The sequence below is a fragment of the Pantherophis guttatus genome, chromosome 3 (genome assembly GCF_059756535.1).
Source record: "Pantherophis guttatus breed Tessera chromosome 3, ASM5975653v1, whole genome shotgun sequence".
Classification (NCBI taxonomy): domain Eukaryota; kingdom Metazoa; phylum Chordata; class Lepidosauria; order Squamata; family Colubridae; genus Pantherophis; species Pantherophis guttatus.
Window position 1 is genome coordinate 181,055,872 of NC_142065.1, and position 24,495 is coordinate 181,080,366.

General features: G+C 38.5%; 1 protein-coding gene across 1 annotated transcript in view; it reads left to right on the forward strand.

The window, feature by feature from the left end:
- Window positions 1-3,430: 3,430 nt before the first annotated feature.
- The window catches only part of HNF4G (hepatocyte nuclear factor 4 gamma), a 72,113-nt gene continuing 51,048 nt past the window's right edge, over window positions 3,431-24,495 (forward strand). Inside the window, exon 1 of the mRNA XM_034429993.3 lies at window positions 3,431-3,528. The gene's annotated coding sequence lies outside the window, so the exon portion shown is untranslated. The remainder of the gene's footprint in view (window positions 3,529-24,495) is intronic.

Here is a 24,495-nt window from a genome sequence, read left to right on the forward strand (position 1 = left end):
TGGTTTGTAAAATAAGCAACAATTCGCCAATGGGCTAAGGAATAAATCAGTTTACAAGTCATAGTTGAAAACCCCTCTCTACAAAAGCACATTTCAACTTGATATGTGAACGGAGCCTTTAAGCACCGAGTGCAAATCTATGAAATATTTCTATGAGCAATGATTTAGAGGGTGATCCACAATAGCTAGTGTTTCTGAGCATTCGCAGAGTGTATTTTACCCGATGGCACCTCCATCCTAGGGCCTGAACAAATCGAATGGTCTGTATCTGTATAAGACTTTTAAAAATGAGCCTCTTTTCAAAAGAATGCATCTCAAAAACCTCATGTTTTTCAACGAAGTAAATGCTCAGGAGATTTGAAGTTTAGATTACTCTTCATTGCCCGATTACCCCACAGGCAGAGAGAAGAAAACGCACCCCAGTTCTAAACCAGGCTTCCTTCCCTCCTGCTTCTTAGGCGTGTTTACTCGAAAGTAAAGCTCAGCTAGTTAAGGGAGCCCAAGAATGGTCCAGTCAGCCTTTACCGCCATGAAACTGGGGGGGGGGAACCTCCACATGACGCCATAAGTCAAAAATCGCCTTGGGGAGAAAAATCAGTTCCTCTGTGCCCCGTTCTTCGCCTTCTCGTTTCCCACCCTTGGTGAATATTAGCCATGAAACTTCGAGGTGGCCGGCCTGCTTAAATCGCCTCCGAAAGTAGAAGAGCCTGTTCGGGGTTTAATTTTGAAACAAAACCACAGGTAATCGTCGCTGGCAGTCACTGAGATTCAGCCAGGGGAGATCAAATAGCTGTTTACCGCGGCCGCTCCGGTTAGTAATTTCTGCTGCCGCCCAGTCAAGACGGGAAGGTGAAGGGGGTGGGTGGGTGAAAAAGAGATTATTCACAGTAAAGCGGACAAGGCAGGTTTTCTGATTAGGCCAACTACACAGCAATACTTGGAGATGAAGAGTGCTGTTAGTCCGGAAAGCCTGCTTCATTAGAACTCGGGGAATAAAAAAAGATCCCGCAGGTATTTAATGCACACTTCGCCTTTATTTTCCGTTCAAGCAAAACACACTTCCTTTTACACAGGGCCATGCACATATTTCAGATGCGTTTTTCTTGAGCACCTATACAATATTTAGGATTGCCCCAGTGGGGGTGGAGGGGGGAATTCAAGGCTGAAAATGCCCACCTAAACTCTCTAAAGTCATTTTGAGATTACCAGAATTTTCACTTTCTTCTTTTTATCCCTTTTGCTCTCGGATATGTCCGTCAACTGGTCTTCTGCATTTATCCCCCCGCAAATTGCAGGGGATTTTCTCCTGGTGGATCGAATGCGGTTACCTGGCCATTAGGACAGAAATGATACTGTCCTGGCTGTGGCGTGACCTGTCTTGGGAAGCCCCAAAGGATCTTCTGCAGCCCCAGAGGAGATGCTACAACACCTTAGCAGGTGTCTTCCGAGCGGCTAAAGCCAAAGCTTGAGCTGGTCAGGTGAAAAATTGGGTTCATGGGAGATGCTAAATATAATTGGCTTAGTTTGTGTTTAGTGTTGTGGAACGAATCGGCCCGAAATGCGCGCCTCAACTAGTAACGGTACCTAGATAAATAAGGGCAACGTTAAATCCTCTTCGCTAAAAGCTCCTTTAAGAAAGACACTGAGTGGCAGCTGCTGCTACCCTTTGAAGCATATGAGGGGCGTAATTCTGCCCCTGTTGAAGCCGGTCCGGTATTCTCAAAGGTGGAAAGGTAGGGCCACACATTTCTATCCGTGCAGCGATATAAAGTATGTATTAATGGGAGATATGGCTGGCACAGCGATGGTTGGATGACACCATAAATCATGTCGGAGGAATGTCACAGGGACCGAAACGCTCGCTTACTGGTGTCTGCATTTTGTAAGTTTCACCTAGGTTTATACTCGAGTTATTTTTTTTAACGCAGTCAATCTTACTTGGTTTATCCATGTTGTGTCGAGTTGGTAATCAAGTAGTCGAACTTTGGAATCAGACTAAATTAGGACCACCACATCCGAGATGCAAAAATCAGGACGAGATGGCAAGAAAACTAACTCTCCTACTGTCATTTAGGGGTTGTATGGGTATCTACAGCATAACTCAGGCAAGTTAATCCTAGGAGTAGCGTTCAATGCCAAACGTTAGAAGGGTCACCGATTCAGCCAAATCCTGATGCCAAGTACTAATCTGAAGACGAAATTCAAACCCCTGTTTAATTCCCACTAAATCAGCAGTGTGGATTAATAGTTACTGGCTGTATCATGGCCCCTTTTTAAATGTGCAGCTCACGAAGGAACTGATAATAATAATAATAATAATAATAATAATAATAATAATAATAATAATAATAAAAAGGTTAGAATTTACATTTATTAGGTTTTAGGTATTAATAGGTTCGTTGGAATCTGGTTGTTCAACCTCTCTAGGTCTGCGCAGATATAAATCCTATTAATCCTCGATGTACTTACAAATGATTCTTATCCCACCCCTGGCAGGGGACAAACTCTAGCTGGCGGAAGACCTACGGAATTTGGGCTCCTGCCCGTTAGCTCCGAATAGAGATGGGCAGCAGAATGGGCTCCGTCGAGTCTTGCAAGCGCTGGACGAAACCCGTCGAATCTCACGTTTGATTACAGAGAAGTCCAGTTTAGTATGTGCCTATACGTTAAATCTTAGTTAGACCAATAAATGCATCACCTTGGGATGCTACCGGCGTTCTTCCTTCTACACGCCCATTTTCTTGGAGTAACGTTGATTCCAGGGTCCCAAGATGTTCGTAAACACCCCCCCCCCCACGCTTTTGGTTGTATTTAACGGAAAACTACTTTCAGGACAGGTAAAGCCTAAAGAGAAACCAGACAGGCGCCACGCCCACAGCTCCATCCAGGGAGCTCGCTCTGCTCCCTGCAGCCCTCGGGGGTGGCTCCTTGGGCGGCACTGCGCGACCCTCTGCAAAGCAATTTGGGACTAAAATTTCAGGGAAACGCCAAGGGACTCCCTTCGAATAAACCCACACCTTGCTTAAAACGCGAGAGCCCTCTTCCCACCTGCAACTCTTGGAGAGTTCTATTCCGTCTAAAGCACAGAGGCGCTGGGGTATTTCCAGCGCAGGCGAGCCTGAAAGTCGAGCACAAGGAGGACAGGAGCTCGCCCGTGGGTGGGTGGGTGGGTGGGGGGGAAATGGGCATCTCCCGGGGCATAAGAAACTAAGGCCCAGCCGACGTGCGGGAAAGCAAAAAAAAAACTTTCAGTTTTCCGTGTGCTTCTAGTTACTGTTTAACATCCCCACCCACGTTTCAGTTTGTTTAGTAAATCGATCTGAAAGCGACTGCCGGGGCTCCAGCGCTGGCCCCGTCGCCATTAAGCCAGGTTCCTTATTATTATTATTTTTTTTTCCTTTCCCCCCTCCGGGATAGATAGGTTGCGTTCGGTGGCCGGGCGAGCGAAAGCCAAGGCTCGCCGGGAAGGAAGCGCGGATATGCTCCTCAGGCGCCTCTAAACTGACTCGCAGCTACTTCACCCGCCAGGTAAGTTTTTATTTCCGCCGGCGCCTCTAGAAAGACGAGAGCCAAGCTTGGCCGCCCTCGCGCCGGCGCCTTTGCCTTTGCCTTGCCCGGAACTACGAGGCCTTTCTGGGGCCAGCTGGGAACCGGCGGAGCTCCAGTGCCTCTTGCTGCCGGGCTGCTACCGTGACAAGGCGAGAAAGAAACGAGAGCGACGGCTTCGCAGTCGAGAGGTCAGGCCGCCGCCTCGCCTACCCAGGGCCTCCTCCCGCCCCTTGAAACGGCGGGACTGCAGCCTCTTATTAGGGAACGAAGGCAGCCGGCTTCCCTTTCTGGCTAGAAGGGGCTGGAGCCGCTTCTCTCTCCAGAAATACCTGCCCTTTTATACCGAAAGAACTTTTAACTCGCTTGGATTTAAACCAAGTTTTGGGGGCGCTCCCCTCCCCGATAACTGGAGCCCTTTCCTTTTATCCCACTTCCGGTGGGATGGGTTTTAGAGTGGATTGTTAAGGAGAGGTTGCCCCACGATTCCGGTTCATTAAAAACCAACCAAACTTTTCTCAAGAGCGCATTGATTTCTGGTTATTCCCAGGGCGTTTCCCCAACCCACTATAAATTCCATTGTGGTTAGGAAAGAATATACAGTTGTGTTTGCCTCTACCTGAGAGGTAACAGAAAAATCCTGCAACAAAATGTTAGGGAATTTTGGTGCCTCTTAGTGTGCTGGTAGGGGACGCGGTGGCTCAGTGGCTAAGATGCTGAGCTTGTCCATCGAAAGGTCGGCAGTTGAGTGGTTCGAATCCCTAGTGCCACATAATGGGGTGAGCTCCCGTTACTTGTCCCAGCTTCTGCCAACCTAGCAGTTCGAAAGCACGTAAAAAATGCAAGTAGAAAAATAGGGATCACCTTTGGTGGGAAGGTACAGAGTTCCATAAGCCTTTGGTGTTTAATCATGACCACCGAGACGTCTTCGGACAGCGCTGGCTCTTTGAAATTGAAATGAGCACTGCCCCCTAGAGTCGGGAACGACTAGCACATATGAACCTTTACCTTTACCTAGTGTTCTGGTATGCATTGTCCTGGCCCTGCCTTGGGCCTTGTCTCCAGAGTTAGGCTCCCTTGTTGTACAGTACATCTGTTTCATTTCCTGAATTGACCAAATGCTGCTTGGATATTATAGCAGGCGGTGGTATAATCCTGCACACTCCTTGCAGTCATTTTAGAATTAAGTTCTGCAGCCCCATATTTAGGGCAAAGAGGCCTAAATAAAATAAAGACACTGACAATTGAGCAAGAAAAAAGTGAGGGACCATTACATTTGGAGGATCCAACGCTATCCAAAATAAAAACTCCTTTTTATAAAAGATTATTTTGATATGCAGATCTTTCAGTGTTTGATTAATTCTACCAAGTTACTTCATGTACATGACAGCACGTTTGCATGAAACCTCCTTGCTGTCTGATTATGGTTTTAAAAAGCAATTATATGAAACAGTCTTATATTTAAAACAATAACTAAAGATATTGTCTTCCACCATACAGAACTGCCTGTAGCCCAAAGTGGCTGATTATTCAAATCAGTCTATTTCACTACTTCCCACTCACATATTTCTTGGTTACATTTATTTCCCAAAATAGTAAAAGCAAAATTGATTATTTTTTTCTTTCCTGTTTTGTCTTCATGACAATTCTATAAGTTACAAAAAAGTCAATTGGCTCCAACTGCTTTTTAAGGATAACTAGAATACTAATACCCAGTATATATTATCTTCAATGTAACTCTTAATGGACTTATAGAGGTTTGTCCCGGGATACTTAAGGGGTACCAGTGGGAAATATTGATGTAGAATATGAATTATTTAAATGAGATGAATGAAAGAGTAGATGGAAAAAAGGCCCTGCAGATGCCATTGTCCATAAATTACCTTTCATTAAGTCCTCTTCTTTTAGCTTGGTATTTCTCTTTATTTTGATTCTACCTTCATCTAAGGCTCCCAAGATCTTAGACGGTTATTTCTCTGCTTGTTTCTTGTCACAACAGGGTTATAGCATAAAGTAATAGGTGAGTTTTAAAGGTGAACCTCCCAGTCTAGATGAGGAATGAGCAATGGATAGATCCTACCTCTTTGATATTGTTGACCTCAGTTCCATTGTCCTAATTCCCATTGACAGTGGAGGCATCTGGTGGGAGTTGCAGTACCACAGAATCGGGTTCACATCCCGTGATTCCTCAGCCATCTGCGCCCTTTTTTATAATAATCGTTGAAAACTCAAAATAAGTTTCAAGATAGGAAATAGGTAAACTCTGGTTAGGGCATTAAATATGTATAAAACAATTTTTAAAACTTCAAAGACTAGGTGGCTCAGTGGCTAAGACCCTGAGCTTGTCAATCAGAAAGGTTGGCAGTTCGGCAGTTCGAATCCCTAGTACAGGTCTCCTGCATGAGCAGGGGGTTGGACTAGATGACCTCCAAGGTCCCTTCCAACTCTTACTGTTAAAGCTGTTAAAAGCCACTACAAAGCCTTATGTTGTCAAATTAAAGATGAACGCACCAATTATTTCTGCAAACAAGAGAAAAAGCTGTTCAACTCAAACTCTACGCAAGCCTTTTACAACTTTGTTAACTCAAAACTTAAAGACTCGTAAGTGATTCCACCCCTAAAAGGGCAAGACTGGGTTGATTGTAATGACAATGTTGGTGAGGCCAATCTATTCAATACATTTTTTAGTTCAGCTTTTGTGGATAGCAATAGTTGCAGTCCCTCATTTGCAAGTCGAACCACAAATAGTTGTAGCAAATTGCTGAATATTAAATTTACAGTAGATAATGTTGAATTAGCATTATGTAATCTAAAGCCATTGCTATCCACAGGACCAGATGGATTATGTGCTTTTTTCCTGAAAAAGCTTGCTACTGTCCTAGCTGAACCCTTGTGTACAATTCTTGAAGTATCGTTTCTAACTAATTCTCTGCCTGATCTATGATCATCAGCTATAGCTATACCAATTTTTTAAAAGGGTGACCCTAGTTCAGTTGAAAATTATAGACCAATCTCTTTGTGCTGTGTTACATGCAAAGTTATGGAATCAATTATAAACCAATTCATCGTTCACCATTTAGAGACAAACAACTTGCTATGCGACAAAAAGTTTGGCTTTAGGAAAAACTCATCCTGTAATTTACAACTTTTGCATTGTAAAAACATCTGGACTACATATCTTGATCAAGGTAAAGCTGTAGATTCAATTTACATAGATTTTTGTAAGGCTTTTGATACAGTAGTACGTGATAAACTGCTGTTGAAACTAAACTCTTATGGCATTTCTGGACCTTTGCACAAGTGGATTGCTGCTTTCCTGTCTAATAAGACTGCAGAAAGTCAAAATTAGGAACTCGCTGTCTAATCCTGCATCAGTTAACAGTGGTGTTCCGCAAGGCAATGTTTTAGGTCCCACGCTTTTCTTGCTCTATATCAATGATTTATGTGACCAACTTAAACCCAATTGCATCCTGTTTGCCGATGACATAAAATTATTCAATACTACAGATAATTCTGTTGTTTTGCAAAGTGATCTCGACTATGTGTCTGAATGGACATCTATTTGGCAACTTCAAATTTCGATTAATAAATTATCTATCTTACATATTGGTAAACGTAATCAGAATGTCAAGTATAAGCTAGGTGGCATTGATCTAGCAGATGACCCTCATTTTGTCACGGACCTAGGTGTACTTATCTTTGACGACTATTGCTCCAAAGTTCACTATAACAGCATTGCTAAAAAAGCATTAAGAGTTGTAAATTTAATTTTGTGAAGCTTTTTTTCTGGAAACATCATATTGCTAATTAGAACTTATAAAACATATGCTAAACCAATTTTAGAGTATTGTTCAACTTTGGAATCCCCACCATATATCTGACATCAGTACAATTGAGCGGGTTCAGTAGTATTTCATGAGAAAAGTCTTGCACTCTTTGGTACACAATAGAATTCCCTATACTCACTAGGCTCAAAATTCTCAGTTTGGATAACTTAGAACTGCGTCGCTTGTGGTCAGACTTAGGTATTGCATACAAAATTATAGGTAGTAATGCTTTACCTGTAAATGACTTTTTCTGTTTTAATCGCACTAATATGCGTGCGAACAACCCCTTTAAGTTCAATGTAAATCATTCTAAACTTGAATGTAAAAAAGATGATTTCTGTAACAGAGTTGTCAAAGTCTGGAATGCTCTACCTGATTTAGTTGTCTCAACTACAAATTTTCACAGTTTCAGTCACAAATTAATTTCCGTGGACCTTACTTCATATTAAAATGGTTAGTAGAGAGAGCGTGCATAAGTGCACTAACGTGCCAATTGTCCCTGTCATTGTATTTTTATTCTTTTGTTCTCGTTTTTGTTTGACAAATTCTAATAGATAAATAAATAAAAAAACCTCCCAAACTCTTTGAATTCAGCACAGTCCTCATGCTTTATGTGCACCACACCTGCTGTATTAAGTGGTTATTACCCACTTGAAGATTTCTGACCTAGTCATCATGGGCCTCTACAGTACCCTGTTTTTGCACCCTTTCCACACACCCTCCACAATCTGGTGATATTGTCTTTCTGGACTGAGTGACAACTTATCCACCTCTCTGGAAGAAACACCAGCGGTCAGCTTGCTTACAGAACTATTTATGTCTTTAGGGCAGACCTGCACAAAATAATGCCCATGGGCCATATGTTGCCTGTCAAGCTGCCTTGTGCTGTTGGCACTTTTTGAAAAATAGTCTACGGCCACCAAACATCAACACTCCCAGGAAAGACCTGCTGCTTCACAGCCATATCTTCCTGAAAGAAACACTGTCAAGCACCTCCAGTGTCTCGAGGCTCATGGACACTGCCAACTCCATTGCTGTCTTGGAGCCACTGGCTATCAATTAGCTGATTGGCATGCTAACTATTTTCTTGTGGCCTACCATTATTCTTAAAATGTAAATCTGGTCTTTTCCTTCTATAAGTTGTGCAGGCCTACTTAGAGCCTAAGTACTGTTACCACAGTACTGTTACTCAGTATTGCAATGAGAAAAGGGATACTGTCTTTTATAAAACTGACAAAACAACTTTGCCCAAGAAAGACTCTGGATCTCATGTGGCATGCTGGTTACTCTCTATAAATACACAGTGTAAAAAGCAAGTCTAGAAAATTTCTGAAAGTGAAAGAATAAGTCAATTGAAAATAGAGGAACTCTAAACAAACATTTGGAGGAATACATAGTTATTACTGAATTAATGGAATTTACTTTGAATTAAATGTGTTTGGGATTTAGAACTGATGACATAAAAAAATAATAATTCCTGGTTCTCTAGTATTAATGTCTTTTATTCATGTAGTCACCTATTTCTGAGGAAGTTGGAGTTCTAAGCTCCTTGCAGATAAAACCCATTCTTGTATATGATTACTCAGAAGTAAGTCCTACTGGGTTAAGTTTGGTTTGTTCCTCGAGAAGATGATTTTGCATTTTATGTAACATCAACAGACACAAAAGTAGACTATACACTATGAAATATTCAGGTAAAATGTCAGTTGTGGGGAGGCTGTTTTGAATGTTTTATTGATCATCCCATTCTCTTTTTCTCTTCTTCCTCTTGTTGCTTTTTGAAAATGTGTTTAAAGGGAGTTAAGATGGAAAACACTTAAAATGTTCTTTTGTAACCTGCTCCATGCTTCCCATAATTCCTCTGTCACTCTGCAGCTTTGAGAAAGGGGAAAAAACACAGTTTAGATGCTGTTTTCATTGCTTACTACTTGCTTTCCTGTCTCTTTCTTCTTGTCTCAAAGATGCACAACAGCTCTGCCTGAGGCACACCTCATACACATTAAAAAAATCAAGCGTAGGACAAGATCCCAATACACCTACTTTTTTCAGAACATTGTCTTTCATTTTTATGGCTTCTGCAATTGGAAAACAGAACCATTTCTCTCTTTCCCCCAATGTTCATCAGACTTGATTAGGGATAGCAAAGTAGAAATTGTCTTTCCTCATTTAACACTGAGTAAACATGGAAGAGCTGGTCTGCTTTCAAATTAACAGAAAGAAAGGTTGCATTTTCCACTCTGGGATGAAATCCCAAGTGATATGTAGAGGGAAAGAAGCTATTGGCCAGTGTTGGCTGTTATTGTTGTCCTTCAAGATAGGTTGGACCAGAGTTTCTCAACTTCAGCAGCTTTAAGATATGTAGACTTCAATGCCCAGAATTCCCCAGGCAGCATTCTGCAACTTGAAGTTCACTGTGTTGGACTATAACTTCTGTCTTTTCAGGGAATGATGGAAGTTTTAATCCCATGTGTTTTGTTGATGCCAGTTTGCTGAAAGTGTTAATACTTTACACTACTATCAAACCTCAAAGTAGCAGAAACCATGCCTTCAGTTTTTAATAGTATGGTCAGAAGGCCATAGACTCTGAGGATTCAAGAAGAGACCTGGAGGGCATAGTGTTCCTATTTTGGCAATTGGCCAATGTGACTCCATAAGGTGTAGACACTAAAGTCACTTAGCTAATTCAATAAACTATGGTTCAGTTGCAAGACGTTACTCTGTTGCATAAAAAGCACAGCTATTATGAAAGTAGTCTCATTAGAACATCTCATCCCAAATATTGGAATATTTTATTTATTAAGTTTCTATGAATATTTTAATGCTATTCACTAGCATTAGTAGGAGTAGCACACTGGACAGTAGTACTGAATTTCTTCTGGATTCTTCAATTATATTTAAACCATTATTCTGTTTTTGTTTTGTTCTGCGGATTACCTTCAGTGTATCGCCTATATAAATAAGCTCAGTTACAGGGATTTATTTCCATGTAGAAAGGTGGCATTTGATTGAAGAGTCTAACAGTACAATGTTTGTAAACGAGCAAATTCCAGAGAATTTAATGAGATTTATTACCAAGTGGGTAGAGCAGAGATTCAACAGGTTTTAGTGGACAGTGGGGAACAGAATTGTGGTGCAGAACATGCAAGGGTAAAATACAAACAGACAGGTTATGATTTTTGGAGTATCTAGATTTTGGGAGTTGGTCTTTATTTTTAAACCATATTAAACATTTTTTAGACCTAAACTACAGTTTTGGAGTTTCCTGATTCAGTATAATGGGGAAAAAAACTGTTTTAAAGAGAGCGTTAGTGCCACAAAAAAGATGCTCCTTACATTGGAGAATAGGATGGATGTTTTAACTATGAATTTAAGCAGTTCACATTTTGCTTCTTCACTGAGGTCCCCAGGTGGACTTAGGCAAACCATTATCTTGAAGGCTCTATTCTCCATTCTTTAGTATGGAAGCTGATAATGGTTTATTTCACAGGGTTGCATTACATTTAGAAGTGTGCTGAATTCTTGAAAGGCAGTAATAACATACCATACTGCTGTAATTTCATAGCTGCTGTTCAAGAAGCTCACTCAGAAAACTTCTTTTTTTTTAAAAAAATAAGGCTTTTGTCTTGCTTTATTTTTTACTCATGGATTCCTGAAACAGAATTTCTAAGATAAAGGGAAGTTTCTGTTGTTTTTCAGAGCAGCCAATAGATGATGTTACAGTGGCATATGTATAACTTTAATTGGGACTTTCTGTTTTCAAACAGGGCTTCCTTTTCCCTTCTATCTAGCTATGCAAATATAATTTTTTAACATTTAAGAAGTATTCAGGTTTTAGTTCCCTATCCAGGAAGGCTTTTCTTATTATCTGTCTTAATAGAGATGGGAGGTTTCTGGACAAAAGCTATATGGCAGCAGGGAAAGAAAGAAAGAAAGAAAGAAAGAAAGAAAGAAAGAAAGAAAGAAAGAAAGGAAGAAAAAGAAAGCTCGATTCATTGCTACCATCTGGTGGTCATCTGGATTTTTTATGATTGCTCAACCCAGGTCTGGTAGTCTTAGAGAGTAGACATTTTAAAGACTGGAGTTGCAGTTTAATACTGAATACTGAGTCAAATAAATACATGTATGCATATGATTTCTTTGGGTCTGGCTAAATGTAATGTGCAAACCCAGCACTGTTTTTTTTTTAAAAAAATAGTTTTTGAAATCTGAATTCTATAAATGATGCTGTAATCAGTAAAACTTGCTTATAAAAACTGTACCTTAGCATGTTATGCGAACTAGACTATACAGTATAGGAAACAGTTGAAAGAAAACCCAGCATGGATTAATGTAGAGGAGTCAAACTATTTTCTGCTACAGAGATTTTGTGTCTCCTTCCCATCCTTATTTATGATGTTTTTTCCACTAAATTTTTTTTTCTATCCCAACTTGGTAACATTGCTGGCTGAATTTTGGCACCGGGATGTCAGTGGGCTTTAGGGCTTGCAAACTAGGGTTGGGGGTTTTGTATTCCTTTTTAAGAAAAGAAATGCAGACCAGCCTTAGAATGTTTGCACCAAACATTTTTCCTGACTTCCAGGAAATGTTAATTCTCTTAATTCTGCACAGCATTGTAGTCCTTGCCTATAGAGGAATTGCTGCAAATTTTTATCCCGGTGCATTTACTCCTAGGTAAATGTGTATTCAAATACCACCAGAATATCTAATTCTAAACCCTAATCAATTCAATAGTTTTGCATCCAAATAAAATTCATAAGGTTACTTGGAATGGGAGGAATTTTGTAACAATTACATTAAAGCTATATAGTAAACATTAAGCTGAGAAGCTGTTGCTTTCTCATGTTCTGACTAGGTCCAGAAAGAGTTGTGAAGCATTTAGTATTTCTAAAAATGCATTTTATTGTTGCATAATTCCATTACAAATCCTAATCTATGGATTAGATGTATAGAGTATATAGGTAGTATTCACCGTGTTCCCATTTTTAATTGAATTACATTCAGACAACATTACTAGAAAATAGATTCAAGGAAAGCTTGGCAAGGGAATGACAGTGAGATGTTGGGTGACATGCCACAAATGCTCATGTGTTCAGAAAAAATACGAAAAAGAAGTCAGATTTGATCTGAAAATATAAAAAAGTAAGGTTCAAGATACATTGATATAATTGGAGAAATGCTACTTCATTGATGTGATTTCCTTATAGAGTAACTGGTTTGTTTAACATGTTTCTAAATAAAACTAAATTTGTGCCTGTTGTTTGGAAGAATATTTCTCTTTTACAAAAGTAACCAATTGAATGCAAAAATAATAGGGGTTGCAAATTGGTTGCCGAAGGCAATGTGAATAATATATGATGGAAGTAAACATGTGAGGATAAATGGAACACTTAGTGAATCAACACCAATAAGGTAAAAAGGCAGGCATGTGTGATATCATTTGGTTGTTTAATGTATTTATAGAAAAATTATAAAAAATGTTTGCGATGACATTAGACAAATCAGTTAGATATGCAAAAATATGCTTACTTTTTTTATTTAGACAATTCTGTGGTGTTGATTAAGAACCCAAATGATTTGCAGTCAGATTAGATGACACAATGACGAATAAGGTTCTAAAAATTAATATGTGAAAGACCAAGGTAGTTGTGCTGGCAGGAAAAATGAAATGAAGGATTGCAGGTAAAAACAACAACAACAACAAAACAACAACAGCAAATAGAAAAACATGCATACCTTAGTTTAATATTTATTAAAGGTAGGAAATCAATGGAAACATTTTACAAAATAAAAAAATGTAATCTTTTGTCAGGGATGAATGTTTATTAAAAGTGAAAGTTACTGTGTTTAAGAGTGTTATTTTGCTTACTTTGTTATATGTAGTTAAGAGTTTGGGTAAAGAGAAGCCTAAAGTAAGTTGAATGTAACAGAAACGGGATACATAAAAGTACTTAAGAAGTTTGTCCAGTAAAAGAAGAAGAGATAGGGTCAAGAATTCAAAACACAGTAAGTCACTGTTAATTTTAGGGGCCATTTATAGTTTGATCCTCCCTGAATATATCCAGTCCCCCTTTAAAACCATGCAAACTGGTTGCTGTTAACATAGCTACTAGCAATATACTTGGTGAAAAATAATGGCAGTGTAGAGAATGACTTGGAATTGTAATATTGTAAGAGAGGAAGAGAAAGTTCTTCGTATCGTCTAACATGTATGTGGTTTTAAATACAGCACTTTTGTCATGTTTCTTTACCTTCATTTGTTCCAAGCAGAACAACTCCAGTTGCTGCCATAGTTTTTTTTTAAAAGAAAGAAAGAAAGAAAGAAAGAAAGAAAGAAAGAAAGAAAGAAAGAAAGAAAGAAAGAAAGAAAGAAACCACGCTATATTCTATTTTTGTTCCTTTTCTTTTTCTGATGTGGTAACTGAATTTGTACCCAGGTCAAGTATGTACTCACTACAGAGTTGTAAAGAACATTATTGTATAAGTGAGCCTGTTTTTTAGTTTCTTTTCTAAGCATTGATTTTTACAAGAGCTGCACATTGGTTGACATTTTCAGTGAGATGTCCACCCTGACTCAAGGATCCCATCTCATTAATGTATAGGCAAAATCTGCAATTTTTATGCTAAGAGAGATTATATTTGCCATTTAAAAGTCTAGTCACTAGGAGAGATCTTTTTGGGTCCCTGCACAATTGCTCTTTTATTTTTCCATTTTGATTAGTTTGGTACCATATGCAAATACGGCCACTTCAGGGCTCAGCTCTAATTCCAGGTTGCCTATATGCAAGTTAAAACACTTGGACTCAACCTTCCATCTTGCATAACTCACCAATGTGAGAATTATCTGTTTATTCCCATTTCTTGTTCTATTACATTGGTAAGCCTAAGGGGACATGGTGTCTCAGTGGCTAAGATGCTGACCTTGTCGATCAAAAGGTCAGCAGTTCAGAGGTTCAAATCCCTAGTGTCACATAATGGGGTGAGCTCCTGTTACTTCTGCCAACCTAGCAGTTCGAAAGCATGTAAAAAACGCAAGTAAAAAATAGGGACCACCTTTGGTGGGAAGGTAACAGGGTTCCATGTGCCTTTGGCATTTAGTCATACTGGCCACATGGCCATGGAGACATCTTCAGACAGCACTAGCTCTTCGGCTTTGAAACGGAGATGAGTACTGCCCTCTAGAGTCAGGAACAACTAGCACATATGTGCGAGGGGAACCTTTACCTTTACCTAAGCCTACATTGGTAAGCAATTGATCAGAAATTTTTAAATTTTTGTGTGATTCCAACTTAGTCTGTGAGAAAGAAGATGACACCAGTTGACAATCTAGGAGAGCCCCTATCCTCTTAGGCCATGGGAGCTAAATTTGCTCAGAGTCTTTATTGAGGGATTTGTCAGGAATCTATTGAAAATCTATGTATACAGTATCTATTAGTTCACTCAGTTAGACATCTCTTTTTCACACACTCTCTCTCCAAATATATTACTAATAATTTAAACTCCAGTATATAACATGAAATTTAGGTCCGTCTAAGATTACAGCTTTGGACTTGAGAGCAGCAAAGAATGTGATTTGTCCAGTCACATAATAGCAGTTGAAAGGTAGGCTTTGGATGCCGAGTGGCTTGCTTCACAATGCTTTGTCTCATTGATCTTTTAACTTTATTTTTTAGTAGTATTAATGGTAATTATATAGGTAGGTTTGCAGTTTTAAATAATGATTAATTTCTTTCTGACATCTTGTTTAAGTGAACCCTGTATGAGAACCCGTCCTTGCATTGCAACTAAGCTGAAAAAACAAGTCAAAGAAATTCCCTATTATAGTGATGTTAAGCATGAAGTAAAAGCAGGGTTGCATATCCAGTATCTGTTATAGGAAGCCAATTCTCGTTGCTTCCTGATTTATTGTTCTGATAGCTACTTTATTCCAGTGCTTATGCAGAACCCTACAGGATGAAAGGATTGTTATTGTTTGGCTGATAGGTGAATTCTCCTAGAACATTATCACTGTAACATAAAATGCCATACTTTAAGCAAAGGAGTGCATATTATTCTCATTGTATTTATATTATATTTTATATTAAAACTTAAAGTTCAATTTGACGAACACCAGATGCCCAAACTGAACTTTGTAGTACACAAATCTAAGTAAATATTCTCAAGGTTGGGTCATGAATGCATTATTATTGTGAAATTCTGATCAGATAACATAACTGCCATAATTGACAGGTGGATACATCAAAAGCAAAACACAAGTGTGCTAAATTTTTAGGTATTTTGTAGATATTTTAAAATATAATTCAATCACTGCGATTGAATCAGGTTTTCACTTTACATTTTCTTTCTTCCTTTTTTTCCTTTAAGTTAAATTCAGGTTGGAATAACACATATAATGTCAAAGCTGAAATCTATCAAACTGAAAGAGCCAGACTACATTTTCAACCCTTTTCCAATTGTCAATTTAAGTTAATTGAAAGCGAAAGGTCTCGGATTCAGGATTGGGCCATTTAAACACAAGCGTGCTGCTTTCATTTCGTAGAAGGGCAATCTCCCTGCACACACGTATTTTTAAAAGGTTCATTCATAATTCTCCCTTCACACTTCTATTGGAAATGACAGAATTCATTATTTTTGAGCTTCAAACTATTTTCCTCCAACTTGGGTGATGAATTGTATGAGATTTACTTCACAACATGACATGGCAGCCCTTGAGATTTTAAAATACTATGAGCTAGCTGCCTGCCCTTTGTAACTTCTGAGGAGCAAGAGTAAAAGGAACTTTAGACTGGCCCTCTGTGTCTTAGGATCCTAGGAAGGATCACAAAGTATTTTTAGGTCATCATGCGAACCATAATTTCAGAACCTTCAGCACTAACAACCAGAAGCTTCTGAGGGACAAGTTGTCCACTTTGTCCTATTTTATTTCCACGGCAGTAACCAACTGTTAGTTCCCACTCTTCCCAAATATTCCACTTGTAGGCTAATTGTGAAAAATGGCTTATGATTTGGTTTGGTATCTTCAAATTGTTCCTGACAGATATGGATATGTAGGTATGTGTGTATAATTTCTTTAGACTGTTTTTCTGTATACAAATACATCTGCCTGCCATACTATTATTAATATTTAGATGGTAAATATAATGGAACAAAATAGATGAAGTTTATCTCTAGGTTTTGGATCCATTTATGTTGCCTTATTGGTCAGTTTTGGAATGTTTCAATTCTACAGAAATTTAAAAGCATTTTACTTTACTTTCACGGCTATAGGTTTGCTCTTCTGATTTTTCCTTAGGTTTGCATTTTACCTTTTTGACAGTCTAAAATTTGATGACTCCTAATGTGCCAAGGTGCCCACAAACGTTTTCCACCAAGTTTCCTCCTCTACCTCTTTGCCTCTCACATACACATATATTTGAAAGTTGCAAAGTTTCACAGTACCCACTTATTAATTTTATTTTAGAAAATAAAATGATGAAAGTCTGAAATTAAGTTTATAGATGTGAAGAAAAAAAAATACCAAGATGAGTAGGAGGAAAAAGTGTTTGACTGTAATGGGGGCTAAAAGCTGTGACAGGGAGTATACTAATAAATTGAGGCTTGCATGATTATGATTATGATTAAATGATTATGACAGCCATTCTGTGAATAAACAAGGCCAGAGCAGATCTTCTAAGAAAACACTCACAATATCATCTCAAGATTCCAAATGTTTCCAACACATCAAAAATTGGGTATTTTTATCATATAATTTTAATGTTTTCTTTTGATCTAATAGATTAATTCTACTGCTGCCTAGCAATTGATCCTCTTTGGAATCCTTGAGCTCTTTTAGTGGGAAAATATTACCATAGAAAGCTTACTGGAACTATCCATCCATTGTGAATAAAAAGCTTCTTTGTCATGATTTTGCCTTAAGAGGGACACAGAAACCGTCTTGAAATTATCTACTTTCCTTGATCTAGTTTTTTTAAATTGAGACTTTATTGGAAATAAAGTTACTGAGACTGAATTTTGCAATCTTGTTTTACTGAATATTTTGGAAGATTGGCTGAGAAAATAGACTTCTTGTTTATGCTAACTTGCCCTATTGTTCTGGCTGATTATATGCTAAGCAAACAGAAATGCTGTTAATCTTATTTGCACTTCAGTCCAGGTTTTAGTATAGGAGTGAGACTACTCTCTATTTTACCACAGGAGCGTGCAGTTAGTACACAGACACATGTTCTAAGAGCTCTGAAAGTGAAACTTATTAGATTGTTCCAGATAAACAATTTAAGTTTATATCAGTGAGATGATTTAACATTTTGAATATTGTAAATAACATTCTGATTTTAACTGGGATATCACAAGATGTGCACTTTACAAGGCGCTCATCTTGATTGTAGGAGCCAACTGGGAAGCCTTGTGTATAAAACATTATAGCAATTCGTCTCATGATGTTTGATTGGTAGCATTTCATTTCTTTCCTTGATAAAGGACAAATGAGGAAAGATATATGGCTACTCTTCAATTAGACAAACCCCTCATTCAGAGTACAGGTCATGGAATCATGATAATGAATTAAGAAAAACTTTCTAATAGTAAGAGCAGCTTGACAGTTGACTCCCCCATCTCATTAGTGGGATATGTTCTAGCAAAATCTGAATAGACATTTGTAAGGGAAGCTTAAATTTGGATTTCTGCATTGAGCAGAAGGTTGGATTTAATGGCCAATATGGCCCCATCTGACTTTACGCTATAATAATCAAAGTTATGGGCATGCCTTGATTTTCCTTTCTAAACTTATCAAGTGTACAGAAAGCAGGCTGGGTTAGTAAAACAGAGTTGCCAGTAACTAGACTTGGACAGTAATATTTCTTCCTGTGGTACCTAGCCTCATCTCCAGATCTGGTTCTGGATGCTGTATTTCATCAGATCTAACATAAGATTAAGGGAAGGGACTTTGTAGGTCATCTAGTCCAACCCCCACCCAAGCAGGAGGCCCTACACCATTTCTGACAGATGGCAGTTCAATCTCTTCTTGAAAGCCTCCAGTGATGAAGCTTCCACAACTTCCAAAAGCAAGCTGTTCCATTGGTTGATTGTTCTCACTATCAGAAAATTTCTCCTTATTTCTAGGTTGAATCTCTCCTTGATAAATTTCCATCCATTATTCCTTGTCTGGCCTCCGGGTGCCTTGGAAAATAGCTTGACCCCTTCCTCTCTGTGGCAGCCCCTCAAATATTGGAACACTGATATCATGTCTCCCCTGGTCCTTCTCTTCAATAGACTAGCCATGCCCAGTTCCTGTAACCCTTCTTATGTTTTAGTCTCCAGTCCCATAATCATCTTGGTTGCTCTTCTCTGCACTTTTTCTAGAGTCTTAACATCTTTTTTATAGTGTGGTGACCAAAACTGGATGCAGTATTTTAGGTGTGGTCTTACTAAGACTTTATAGAGTGGTTTTAGTACCTCACTTGATCTTGATTGTATCCCTCTGTTAATGCAATTTAAGATTGCATTGGCTTTTTTGGTTGCCACCACATATTAATGGTTCATATTTAACTGGTTGTCCACTAAGATTCCAAGATCCCTCTCACAGTAACTGCTATTCAGCCTGGTTTCACCCAGTCTATATATGTATTTTTGGTTTTTCTTGCCTAAATGTAACACTTTACTTTTCTCTACATTGAATTTAATTTTGTTAGATATTATATTAAATAGTAATATTTCTTCCTATGGTACCTAGCCTCATCTCCAGATCTGGTTCTGAATGCTGTACTTCAAGGAGAATGAAAACATACGAAAGAAACTTGGAGGACAGTGTAGTATAGTATAGCACCTATTCATCAAGAAACTCAATAGATTTAGTCTAGATGTTAATGACCTTGTTAAGAAAAAAGTAAATTTCAATTAAACTTTAGGAAACAGTTACACCACTTCAGCAATGAAGCTAGTTATCTTGGAAGATGAAGTAGATTCATTTTTGATGGGGAGCTTTATGTATCAACTGGATCAGTGTTTCTCAAACTAGGCAACTTTAAGATGTGTGGATTTCAACTTCCAGAATTAGCCGGCTGGGGAATTGCTGGGGAAGTTGATCTCAATGCAACTTAAAGTTGCTAAAACACTGAGAAACACTGAACTAGGCATAACTTTTTGGAGAGTCTCTACTTTGGATAGGGATATAGAAATAAATGTACTGAGTCTGAGTGCTATATGTAGTGCTAATGTTTCATACTATTTCATTCAGTTTTTCAGTGAATCAGGTATAACATCAAGAGTTTGGGGGTATCTGCAGGTTTTGACATTTGGATTTTCTGCATAACTTTGCATAATAAGTTTTTTCTATGCAACTTACCTAAATACCTGCAATCCACTTTTTTTCTTATAGAAACAGACTTTATGCATATTATATTTACACAATCCTCTCAAATAAGTGCTGCTTTGCACAGTCTTTACTTCACAATAATAATGGATAGCAGAAGACTGTTTACTATTGCTGCTTATGATGTGGCTAAATATGTTTTGGAGAATTGTAGCATGTTGAGGTAAAATCCATAACTAGGGGTATCTGTAAGGTGTGGTTAAAAAAAGTCAGTGTAGCCATTGTGATAGGTGGATCAACCACACTGTTATTTTTAATACACCTTTTATACACACCTTTTTAAACCCTTGTGTTTTACCTAGTTAGCTCTGGAAACCCAGCATAGAGCAAGGAAGAAGTAAGGCTGGGAATTCCAGGAGTTGAGTCCACACATCTTAAAATAGCCAAGGTTGAGAAATACTGGGTCAGTGATCTGGGTTAGTTAGACTCAATGATCTGCAACTCTCCATGCCTGTGAGCAACATGTGTTCATGTTGATGTTCCCAAATGGTTGCATTACACATTCAAATTCAGCATCATTCATGTTCTTCAAGAAACAGTTAATGATACAAAATTATCCCATAGCTTCCAACACACGTCTCATACTTTGGCACTAACTTATTTTTGTTTTGTTTTTTCATTTATGCACCTTCTAAATGAAATTGTCCAACATTGATTTCTTCCAACAATCTGCCTGTTTATTTTTGACTAGCCCTGATGTATTTTCTTTTCTAATGTGGCTAAGAAATTATGTGTGTTATATTTTTAAAGAATCTAAATCTATCAGTACCTGGATGGAGGGCTGATGTGTGAGATGAGAAGGGCCATTGACGATCTCCCCTCACTGACGAGAAGCATTTAATTCTGTTATTGGTATATGACATTCTAGATCACTGTTGAAAATCAATAAGCTGTTAAAGGTCAGTCTTACAGCTTGACCTAAATCCATTTAGAGCCACTTTATATACCTCATTAGTAATGTAATTTAAAGCTAAAATGCCTTACCCACATACTGTTATATAGTGTCATTAGTATGTTTATTTTTATTTTTCCCGTCACAGAGCGTCTTGATAACTCTGTACGTGCTCAGTGGTCTCTAGACACCTACATTTACAGAATAAATAGATCAGAGGTTTTTGCATTGTGGTCCAGAAAGCTTTTCCTGCTGGTTTGCAAACAACTGATGGATGACTTGATGGTATATCTTCTTCCTTATTTACAATGAGTAAATTGTATTAGTAGAAACTAAAAACCCATTTAAATTTTTCCCTTCTCATATTATCTCTATGAGTAATTGCAGTAATTTCGAAACAATTATATGCACTTTTGAGCATGAGAAGTGAGCTTATGCAGAAATGTCTGTCTACTATGAAATAATTCATAGTACAACTTAATAACTTAATAATACAAGAACATCTTTCCACATTTCTAGTGAGTTTATTGAAAATTCCAAGAAAGTGCATCCTGTTAAGAATCAAGCAATGATTAGCATTTTATGTGAAACCTTTCCTTCTGCTTCTCCCAGATTATTGACATATAATTAAGTTGGATAAAAAAAATAATTGCAGACATTTCTTTATTTATTGAACATGGGGATAAAAAGACTGATAGAATTTGAGTAGGTTAGCTTTATTGAGAGGTAGTATAATTGTTCCTATGAATTGATCATGTGCTATCACGATCATATAAAGTCTTAGCAACCACACAGATACATTTTTTTTTCTGTGATGATCTGTCTCTCAAGTGATCCTTCTGGTCATCCAATGGAGCAGCTATTGCCATTGTTATTGAGTCCATGCCCTAGTGCCCTTATTGAGTCCATGCCCTAGCTTTGCTGGCTGGGGAGTTCTGGGAGTTGAAGTCCTCCAGGCTTAAAGTTGCCAAGGTTGGAGATCCCTGCCCTAGAGCTCATTGTCCTTTTCTTTTTTCTTGTCCTAGCACGAGACGAGAGCCTTTCCCAGAAGGCTTTGAATAATGTGTCTAAAAGTACCCTGATGACCCATTATGAACCCTGCAGCCTTCCCCAGTGGTGCAATTCAGGCATAGCTGCATACAGTTCCCAAACTCTGCAGTTAAAGCTCACAGAAGTGCAGAGTTAAGGCCATATAGAGCAATGTAATAGACCAGTTTTTGGGAAAACTGCTTATAGATGGAAAGCAGCTTGCTTTGAATCATGTGTGCATTTCTGTTGAAAAATTCCACCGTTCCAGCCCTGAAATGGTAGAAATATACACTTCCCATGCCCTGCAAAAACAGCCAGAGAAGCAGCATTCTATACTAAGTTCTTTTGATCATATTTTGTCAAGTACCCCAAATTCTTTTGCATAATTAGCTAGTTCATTATCTTATTGTGGATTCAATAGTTGCTCAATCTATTTTTTTTCCAGTTTCCCAGCCATGTTTATTTGATGTGGTTGCAGAAAATATCCCTCATTCTAACCTGCCATCTTCTAGATCCCTTTGACTATAGTTCCCATCATGTCCCATCAGCATGAATATGAGTGCAAGCCAGGGGAGCTGTAGTTTAAGGCTCCTAAATCACTATAGAGTAATCCTTAATTTACAGCAGTTCATTTAGTGACTGTTTGACATTATAACACCATTAAAAAAATGACATGACTATTTTTCACCCTTACAACCATTGCAGCATCCCCATGGTCATATAATCAAAGTTCAGGCAATTGACTCATAGTTATGACGGTTACAGTGTCCCGGATCACATGATCACCTTTTGCAAACTTCTGACAAGCAAAGCCAATGGGGAAGCCAGATTCACTTAACAATCACGTTACTAACTTAACAACTGTAGTGATTCATTTAATAACTGTGGCAAGAACAGTCATAAAATGAAGCAAAACTCCCTTAATAAATGTCTCACTTAGTAACAGAAATTTTGGGCTCAATTGTAATCATAAGTAGAGAACTATATTTATCAGGGACAGGTTGTAATAGTTTTTTAAAGCTAATCAGTGGATTTTGTTATATATAGCAAATTTGTTCTACCATTTGGGAATTCTTCAGGAAAGCTCAAGAAAGCATTTTTTTTTCCCGTCGACAAAAGTGTTTCCTCTATCTGTGTGGGAAGTGCTTTGGAGACTTTAGTTTTATTTGTTGTTGTTAGTTGCGAAGTCGTGTCTGACCTATCACGACCCCATGGACAACATTCCTCCAAGTCTTCCTGTCCTCTACCATCCTCTGGAGTCCATTTAAGCTCACGCCTACTGCTTCACTGACTCCATCCAGCCATTTCATTCTCTGTTGTCCCTTTCTTCTTTTGCCCTCAATCTTTCCCAGCATTAGGCTCTTCTCCAGTGAGTCCTTCCTTCTCATTAGGTGGCCAAAGTATTTGAGTTTCATCTTCAGGATCTGGCCTTCTAAAGAGCAGTCAGGGTTGATCTCCTCTAGGACTGACCGGTTGGATCGCCTTGCAGTCCAAGGAACTCGCAGGAGTCTTCTCCAGCACCATAGTTCAAAGGCCTCAATTCTTTGGTGCTCAGCCTTTCTTATGGTCCAACTTTCACAGCCATACATTGCAACTGGGAAAACCATAGCCTTGACTATACGCATTTTTGTTGGCAGGGTGATGTTTCTGCTTTTTAGTAAGCTATCAAAATTTCCCATAGCTTTCCTCCCCAGGAGCAAGCGTCTTTTAATTTCTTGGCTGCAGTCCCCATCTGCGGTGATCTTGGAGCCCAGGAAGATAAAATCGGTCACTACTTCTATTTCTTCCCCATCTATTTGCCAGGAATTGATAGGGCTGGATGCCATGATCTTAGTTTTCTTAATGTTGAGTTTCAAGCCAACTTTAGTTTTATAAGAAGACAATATTCTGGAATGGAGGAAGGCTGATATCATGTTAGAGAATGCATCAGTGATATGCCAGTGTCTCATGTAATTGTAGCTGCATATGCTTTATTATTTTTCACATAAGTTTAATGAAACACAAAGTTATGTGATTGTGCCATATGCACTGTATCTTGTTATGTTTAAAGTAGCAGAACAGTAGATCAAGTAATTAGCTTTTTAAAAATGCGGGTACCATATTAGACCTGCTAGATGAAGAGATGGGTTTGTTCTAGATGGAGATCTTTACATATTATGGGAAATAGGTTGTTGCAAGGCAAAAGTTATGAGGTCGATTCTAGATTCGTTCCATTTCAAACAAATTTGTGAAAATCATTGGATCTTCAGTTAAACATCTTGACTTAGTAGGTTTGGTCTAACTCCTAGAATTTTCTAGGATGGAATTTAGAAATTCTTCCTGGCAGAAGGAAATATTTTTTGTTGGTTGCTTGTAAATATTTGCCAGTCATATCTGCTGTAACAATTGTCCTGATGGCCGAGATCGTGCCAAAAGAGCTGAACAGAGTGAGTGACTGGGTTATTGCAATAAAAGGTTGAATCATACTATAACCAAGCCTTCTGGAGGCCAAGAAAATACTTGCATTATTGGCATGGTGTTAGTCCATCTGTAGATTGTGTTAATTAGTTTCAACATAATCGAGAACTCTGAATTCCCCTGTCAAATACAAGCCACATTGATCATGAAATTAAAAAGATTAGGATGCAGCCTAGGTCCAGTTAGTTTAAGGTTGTTTCAGTCTCATTTAGGATTCAGCCTCCTGTCTGGATCCAGCTCATAGCTTGTGTATTTCAGTTCTTTCCACATTGTATTACCTGGGTGCTGAGCTAGCAATTGGTATTAACAATCTACTGCATTTGTAGGAGATCTCATTTTATTTAATCCTTTTGTTGTCATTCCCTCTGCAATAGCAAAAA